This window comes from Galeopterus variegatus, unplaced genomic scaffold, assembly GCF_000696425.1.
Source record: "Galeopterus variegatus unplaced genomic scaffold, G_variegatus-3.0.2 Scaffold8017, whole genome shotgun sequence".
In the NCBI taxonomy this organism is placed as follows: Eukaryota; Metazoa; Chordata; class Mammalia; order Dermoptera; family Cynocephalidae; genus Galeopterus; species Galeopterus variegatus.
Genome location: NW_007734128.1, coordinates 75,108 through 82,970, shown reverse-complemented (window position 1 = coordinate 82,970; position 7,863 = coordinate 75,108). Strand labels below are relative to the sequence as shown.

Sequence of the window (7,863 nt, the reverse complement as noted above, 5' to 3'; positions counted from 1 at the left end):
CTGTATATGTCTCCTATTTTTTTTTGTTGCAGACTCAACATTTTAGACAATATATTGTAGTGACTTTGCGTACTTACCCCCTCCTTCTGTGGCTTCTTGTTGTCATTTGCTTGCTTGTCTTCTTAGTGACTCTGCTGGGCTATTTGATAAAGTCTGTTTCCCTCACAGTATGAGCCCTCCAACATCACTCTTCAGAGGTCATAGCCTTTGACATGTGTGTGGCCACCAGGGATGAGAGTGGTTTAGCAGGGCTCTCTTTGTCTCTTTTCATGGCCTCTCTCCAAGCTGTCTACCTACCTGTGTGTGTATCATACCATCTGTTAGGTTCCACTAATTGCCAGCTGATTGCTCTATTGTTTCCAACAATAGCTGGGGACATATATTGCTTCACAGTTTGATCTAGTTAAACCCAGGCCCCTTTGTGGGGGTATATTTGAGTCCAGTCTTTGAAATTTGTTCTCACCCAGGGAGGGCTTTTTTCTTTTTAATTGAAACATATTGATTGCACATATTTATGGAGTACAGAGTTATATTTCAATACATGTATACAATGTGTGATGATCAAATCAGGATAATTAGCANCTAGTTAAACCCAGGCCCCTTTGTGGGGGTATATTTGAGTCCAGTCTTTGAAATTTGTTCTCACCCAGGGAGGGCTTTTTTCTTTTTAATTGAAACATATTGATTGCACATATTTATGGAGTACAGAGTTATATTTCAATACATGTATACAATGTGTGATGATCAAATCAGGATAATTAGCATATTCATTATTGCAAAACTTAATCATTTCTTTGTAATGAGAACATTTGATCTCTTCTAGTCATTAGATAAAACAGGAAATTGTTGGTAGTTATGGATGCTAGCACTACTGTATACAGCTACAACTTATTTTTCTTATCTAACTATAATTTTGCGTCCATTAACTAACCTCTCCCTATGCCCTCTCCCCTTCCCAGCCAATAGTAACCACAAATGGATGCTAGCACTACTGTATACAGCTACAACTTATTTTTCTTATCTAACTATAATTTTGCATCCATTAACTAACCTCTCCCTATGCCCTCTCCCCTTCCCAGCCAATAGTAACCACAATTCTACTGTCTACTTCTAAAAGTGCAACTTAATATTATTATTTTAGCCCCCACATATGAGTGAGAATATGCGGTGTTTGTCTTTCTATGCCTGACTTATTTCAGGTATTTCAGGTATGTCTTCCAGGTTCATCCATGTTGCTGTGAATGTCAAGATTTCATTATTTTTATGGCTGAGTACTATTCCATTGTGTACATATACCACACTCCTTAGCTGTCTCTTTCCTGGTTCTCTCTGATGAACTAGCTGGAAGATAGTTTAGCTTAGTGTTTTCATAGAGCCATCAGCCACAAAGGCCCATTCCATTTCAGAGTGCCCTTAGTCTTGAACTTCCCCACACTATGTTTCAAATAAATTCAGTTCCAATAGGGAGCACTTTGGAGTTCTCTGTTCTAATGGTCTGCTTCTCTCTGGGAAAAATCCCTGAGGCACTTCTCTGGAATGGTGGGTAGAGACAGTGACCCACTTTTGTAGAGTGACATGCCTGCTTTTTGCACAGGGCACTGGGTAGAGGAAGTAGCTGCTGATCTTCAGAGCTTGTCTCTTGCAGTGTTGAGCTGTGCAGGTCAGCAGAGGTGAGAGCAGTGAGGCCCCAGTGCTCTCAGCCTTCCCTCCAGACAGACCCTGTGTACTACGGGTTGGAATTGGGTAGAAGATGGGAGCCCCAACACTTCACTGCTTTTACTTGGAATAAAGCTTCTACAACATGGAGTTGGGGGAATGGGAAATGCAAGAAGCCTGCCCTCCTGGGGAGAGACTGTAGCCCTAGACTGGGAGCCAGTGAGAAGAGCCTTGCTTTCCTGTCCACAGCTGCTTGGAGTGGAGCCTCCCTCACATTGAACTGGGCAGGGAAGCAGATTTTGGCCCACATGCCACATGGTCTTGCTGTTCTTTCCAAGATTTAGTAGACTTTCTTGAGTAAGTTTTTCTTAATTTGTTGTATGTCCTCAGGAAAATATAGAGAGACTTTAAATGTTTTTGGTTTTTTTTAACTAATTTCTTTGAGTTATAGTTGTCTTACTGGGGAGTGGGTCTGTGGAGCCGTCATTCTGGAAGCCCTCCCCCACTGATGTGGCTTGCTTGGTGACCTTTGCTGTTGCCTGTTCTGAGGAGTTCCAGTGAGAACAGAGGGCCTTGCTTCTTGCCAGAGTGTCGGGCTGTGTATGGACACCTGGTGTTCTTGCAGTTGTTATAAAACACTGACCAGACATCAGGGACCTGCTACTTGTTTCTGGTTTCCTCCAAATAGATTTAATTTTTACAGTTTTCATTGTGCAAGGAGCAGATAAATATGTTTATTTTGTGCTTTGAGTTGGCAAATATAATTTATTTGAAGATGAAGTGGAGATAAATTATGTACCTCTCATGGTTTCCCTGGGAGATTAGAGAGAGGGGACATGGGCAGCCACCTACAAACTGTCATTGGCCAGGCAGGGACCTCCCTGTGGTCACCACAGATGTCCTATGCCCAACCTCACTGTTCATGCTGAGTAACCATGTGGTTGTTTTTGCAGACGCTGGGCCTAAGGCTATATGCCCTCTGCTCTCCCTCCTCCCCTTGGTGAGCCCAGTCGAGCGTGACCTGCTCCCTCAGCCTTTCCTGACTCCTCTAGACAGGAAAGCTGCTCTTTTCTGTGATTTCTGACTTCATTTATTAAGGATTTAGAGGATAATATATGGCCAGCCACCTATGGCTTACTAGTTTCTCCATGGACACGGTCATTCAATTAAGTAGCACATGAAAACACACATACACACGCACACACACACACATCCATGCCACAGCAAAGACAGTTGGCATGAATAAGAAGTGTATGTGGAATTTGTTGCTAGTGTGAGAGGAACCTGGAGAGTGGAGGTGTCTGTATCACCTATAAGATGGGGGAGGGGAGTATGTGTGTGTGTGTGTGTTGTATGTGTGTATATGATAAAGAGTGTGTCATAATCCAATTCAATCCAGCCTGGAAGGATGTTTTATTTGATCTGTACAATATTGGAGAAAAAATTAATTATGTGCCAATATGTAAAAACTGAGGGACATTACATAAAATTATGAAGTTTTTGGAAAAACGAGAAGGTCTTCAATCCAGCCTGGAAGGATGTTTTATTTGATCTGTACAATATTGGAGAAAAAATTAATTATTTGCCAATATGTAAAAACTGAGGGACATTACATAAAATTATGAAGTTTTTGGAAAAATGAGAAGGTCAGGCACCCTGCCTTTATATTCCTACTTAACAGCAGTGGCTGGAACTGTGTGGTCTCTGACACCAGCATGGTCACTGTAGGGCTTTGAGTTATGGCCCCTCCTACAGGCTCTCTGCCATGAGAGTGCTGGACTGTTTCTGTCAGTCCTGCAACCCCCGTCTGTCTTCCTGTCAGCTTTTCCTTAATTAATTTCATCCAGAGCCCATAAACTGTGTCCTTCATTCTGACCGGGTTGGAGTTGGCTTTGGGCCTAAGTTAAGATAGTCCACAGGCAGATGGGCTCTCTCCACCTTCATTTTTAATTAAGAAAGAGCCAGAACATGGTGAGAACACACAGGAAGGGCCCTGGAAGAGGGAGGCTGCTTCTTCCCTGTAGATTACTCCAACCTTCCAGCAATATCATTTTTGTGAAACCTAGAAACTATGTTCTGGGGGTGGTGGAGGTATGAAATCAACAACTTCCTTTGAGGTTCTGTTGGCTTCCAGGCCCTGTGCTAGGAATTGTGAGGGGTGGAGGTGAATGAAATATAATCTCAGCCCTCCAGGAGTCCACATGGAAGCCAGGAGAGGAGACAAGGATAAGTGTTTGAGAGTTTACACATCAGTGCAATGGATACGAATCTCTAATCCCGAACTCAGAAATGAAAGAAATGTAACTTGCTTTATTTCTCTCTATTGCAAATTAATTTATTTTGTGAGTGCCCATTTGTCTTGGGGTAGCACTTAATCATAGTCAATCCTAGGCTCCACCTTTCCCTGAACTTGCATTTTGTTCCAAAGAGTTGCACAGCACCAAGATCGTGGGAGGTGTAGTCAGGCATCTAGGTAGTGTGCTGTAACAGACTGTCATTGGTTTTAAACCACACACTCTGATTTCCAGTTTATACAACATGTCCACGGAGGGCCAGCAGTGGCAGGAGGTTGAGAGCCCCGGGGACATTACATGCTCAGCCCGTAATAGATGTGCCACTTCTGCCCACAACTCAATGTCCAGAATGAGCCTCATAGCCCCAAGAGCCCAGATGTGCAGGATGCCCAGAGCTAGCATCTGGAACTGTGTAACAGGTGGCACTGGTTACATCCACAGGAGGGCAGACTTTGTTTCCTGTGTTGTCGTCTCTCCCCATCTCTGTCGAGACATCCTCGCCCCTGTGCCTGTGCCCTCTGGTCTCTCTCTGTCTGCCCTGGGTAATGTCTCACAACACATGCTCCTTCCTTATGGTCACACGTCATCTGTCCTGACCCTTAGGAGGCAGAAGCCAGGGGAAGCACCTGCCCAGTCCCCCTGAAAGTTTACTGTGTTCCAGAGAAGAGTCACAAAGTAAATGTCTATTATGACAGGGCCAGAAGGACTCCGCATTGTCTGCAGCAGCATGTCACAAGTCTGCACAGAGTATCGGGAGGAGAGTTTCCAGTCACGGCAGTAGTGGGAGAGGGGTGGGGCTCCAGGTTGGTTAATGACAGAGATTATTACAGGGGTTAGCTTCACATATTGAGGGCCTCTTTCTGCGCATACAGTAATTGCCCCTTATCCTTGGGGGGGGTACGTTCCAAGACCCCTAGTGGATGTCTGAAACCGAAGATAGTACCAAGCCCTATACATCCTGTGTTTTCTTCTGTCTATACAAACCTATGACAAAGTTTAATTTATAACGTAGACACAGGAAGAGATTAGCAACAATAACTAATAATAAAATAGAATAATTATAACAACATACTGTAATAAAAGTTATGTGAATGTGGTCTCTCTCTCCCTCTCAAAATATTGTACTGTATTCACCTATTTTCAGAGCACAGTTGACCGCCAGTAACTGAAACTGTGGGAAATGAACATTTCATGTAATCCTCACAGCAGCCAATCTCCATTTGCACACTGAGAACACAGGCTTAGAGAGGGTCAGCCAGTTCCCTGTGGCTGCACAGCCAGCCCAGCGTGTCCCCAGGAATAGAATAAAACCAGGTGTCATTTGGCACAAAGTCCAGACTTTTCTACTCGCTGTCTTCTCCATCCTGCAGCCACTCTCCTCATTCTCTATGTGAACTTTTTCTTCTTAAACCGCCTCCCCTGGCCCCCATACTCAGCCAGTCCCTGCGGCTCCTGCAGTTTGCTTCAGAGGAAGAGGTCAGTGGGGCCCACCCTCTTCTCAGACGGACCCTCGAGTCACTGCCCATGGCTCAGCCTCCGCTGGACATAGGGGACGATGTAAGACACCAGCCCCTGATTCAGCCAGGATCAGGGGAAGGAGGTGCAGGCTCAAAGCAAAGGCCTCGGCCACCCAGTTTGAAAAGCCACCCTCCCAGGGCCACCTCCAGTCCTGGCAACACCTCCCAGAGCCCACAAGGCCTCCTCTGTGAACCATGGCCTGCTGCACCAGGTGTGGGGCACCACATGGCTGTCTGTGGACTCAGTGCTTCCATCAGAGAATAGATGGGCCGGGGCAATGGCTCCTCCTGCACATGGTGGCTGGCAGTGCCCACCATCCCAGACCCCACATCATCCTCCCACCCCATGGCATCTGAGGAAACTAAGGCATGGAGCGGGTGTCGGGACCCCACCCCCGCGAGTCAGCCGCAGGGCCAGAACCGGATCCCAGCGCTCCCTCCTCCTTGAGTTTTCTCTTCAGTTCCGACTGTGGCTCTGTCTCCATCTAGGAAGAAACACTGCGCCAGAGGCGTTCAAATACTAAAGAAAAGCATTTGCCCTTTATCAGGTGGTACCCACCCATGAGAAGCTTGCGACAAAGGCCTACAGTGAAAGGCTGTGTCTCCCACCCTTAACCCCTCCCCAGAGGCCACCTGCTCTTCTTTGTGGATGACTTTATTTTTTTATTTTTTTTATCTTTATTGCCCAGACATTCTGTAAGGCATTTAAACTATCTTGACATTCAAAACAAAGTGTTTCTGAGACACGACTGTCCAGGAAAATTCCTTTCAAGATGATTAATTTAAAAACATAAAACGAACCCTGGTATTCAGAAGGGCCTGCGTGGACATGGCTCTGCCCCCAGGGGCCGTTGGAGAGCCGCAGCCGGGGGCGCTCAGGTCTGTGTGGAGCCACCTTCCCTCTCCTTGCCCTGGGGCACAATCTCCCACAGGCTGTGCAACCTCAGCCACCACGCTACAGGAGCCACATGTTCCTAATGTACTTCCATCTCCCACCCTTTTACCCCAGGAACCTGGGAAGTGCCATTTCCTTGCTAGGAGCTGTTTCTCTTGGACATTCTCTGTGAGGAGAGTTTCAGGGGTGGAAGAGGAGGGGATCCTTTGCTGTCTCCTCACCTCATCCCCACCCTTCCCTGCAGAGGGAGCAGTGGGCAGGGGCTGCTGTGCTCAGGGCAGTGGCACCAGACCTAGGCCCCGTGGAGGATGCTCCACTCTCTGAGCAGCCACAAGTGTGTTGTTTTCAGATCTAGAGTCAGATTCATGAGGTATCTGCCCCAAAGTTCAGGTGTGTATGTGGAAGTAGAGAGCCATGTTTCCAGAACAAATTCTATGGTGGCTGAGCTCAGGAAGTGTTGTGATATAATCCTCCTTTTGGAGATTTATAAGATGAATTACCATGTAAGACCTCTGAGCTTTGTAAGTGAAATTAGAAGCCGGGTCACTTTTGGTTAGGGCAGAGGTTCTGAAAGTAGTTTGACCATGGAATTTTTTCTTTGCAGAATGAAATTTCTGGGAATTGCTGATCCAGGTGTTTTTCTACCTATTCTTAGAGATTTATTCTACCACATCCCCAAAGTCTGACATGGCTTTGTAAAATATTAAACACATTTAATTTGTTACACTCAGTTTCAAGTAGCAGAAATCCAACTCAAACTAGCCTAGGCAAAAGAAAATTTAATGGCTTATATAACAAAAATCTTCCAAGGTATTGGACCACAGGTATGGCTTGATCCATGGGCTTAAGTGTCATAATCGAGATTTCACCTTCCTTTCCATCTCTCAGATCTGATTTCCTATGTGTTGGTGCCCTGGGCTCTCCCCCTTGTGGTGCCAAGATGACGGCCTGGACCCATTTCGCCATCATCCACATCCTCTCAGGAGCCCAGTGGGAAGGACAGCTCTTCTCTCCCAGCAGTTTTAAAGAAAGTCTGTGACTGAGTCTCGTTGGTCCACCCAGGGTCACATGCCCACCCTTGAGCCAATAGCTGTGGCCAGGGATATTTGAGGTTCCAATTAGCCATTGCTGGGTCATGTGCCTTAGAATCAGAAGGAAACAGCCCACCTGAACCACATGGAATGATGGAGTGTGACAGTCTCCTAAGGAAATTATGGGCTCAAATACTGGAAGAATGTGGACTGTGTGCATGACGAACCCAGACACACCCACCATCCTCCCAGTCCCAGCTGACCTTTCTCTCCCACCTTCCCGGGCCATCCTAAGGAAATTATGGGCTCAAATACTGGAAGAATGTGGACTGTGTGCATGACGAACCCAGCCACACCCACCATCCTCCCAGTCCCAGCTGACCTTTCTCTCCCACCTTCCCGGGCCACGTTAGAGTGGGGCTCAATGGACACTATAGACACATGGGCTGTATCATTCTTGTTGTGGGGCT

The 7,863-nt window shown here is 46.3% G+C and overlaps 1 protein-coding gene across 1 annotated transcript in view; it reads left to right on the top strand.

Moving 5' to 3' along the window:
* Positions 1-7,863, top strand: part of LOC103608105 (probable G-protein coupled receptor 133) — a gene marked incomplete at its 5' end in the record, with an annotated part of 135,304 nt that overhangs the window by 106,241 nt on the left and 21,200 nt on the right. The window lies entirely within an intron of this gene.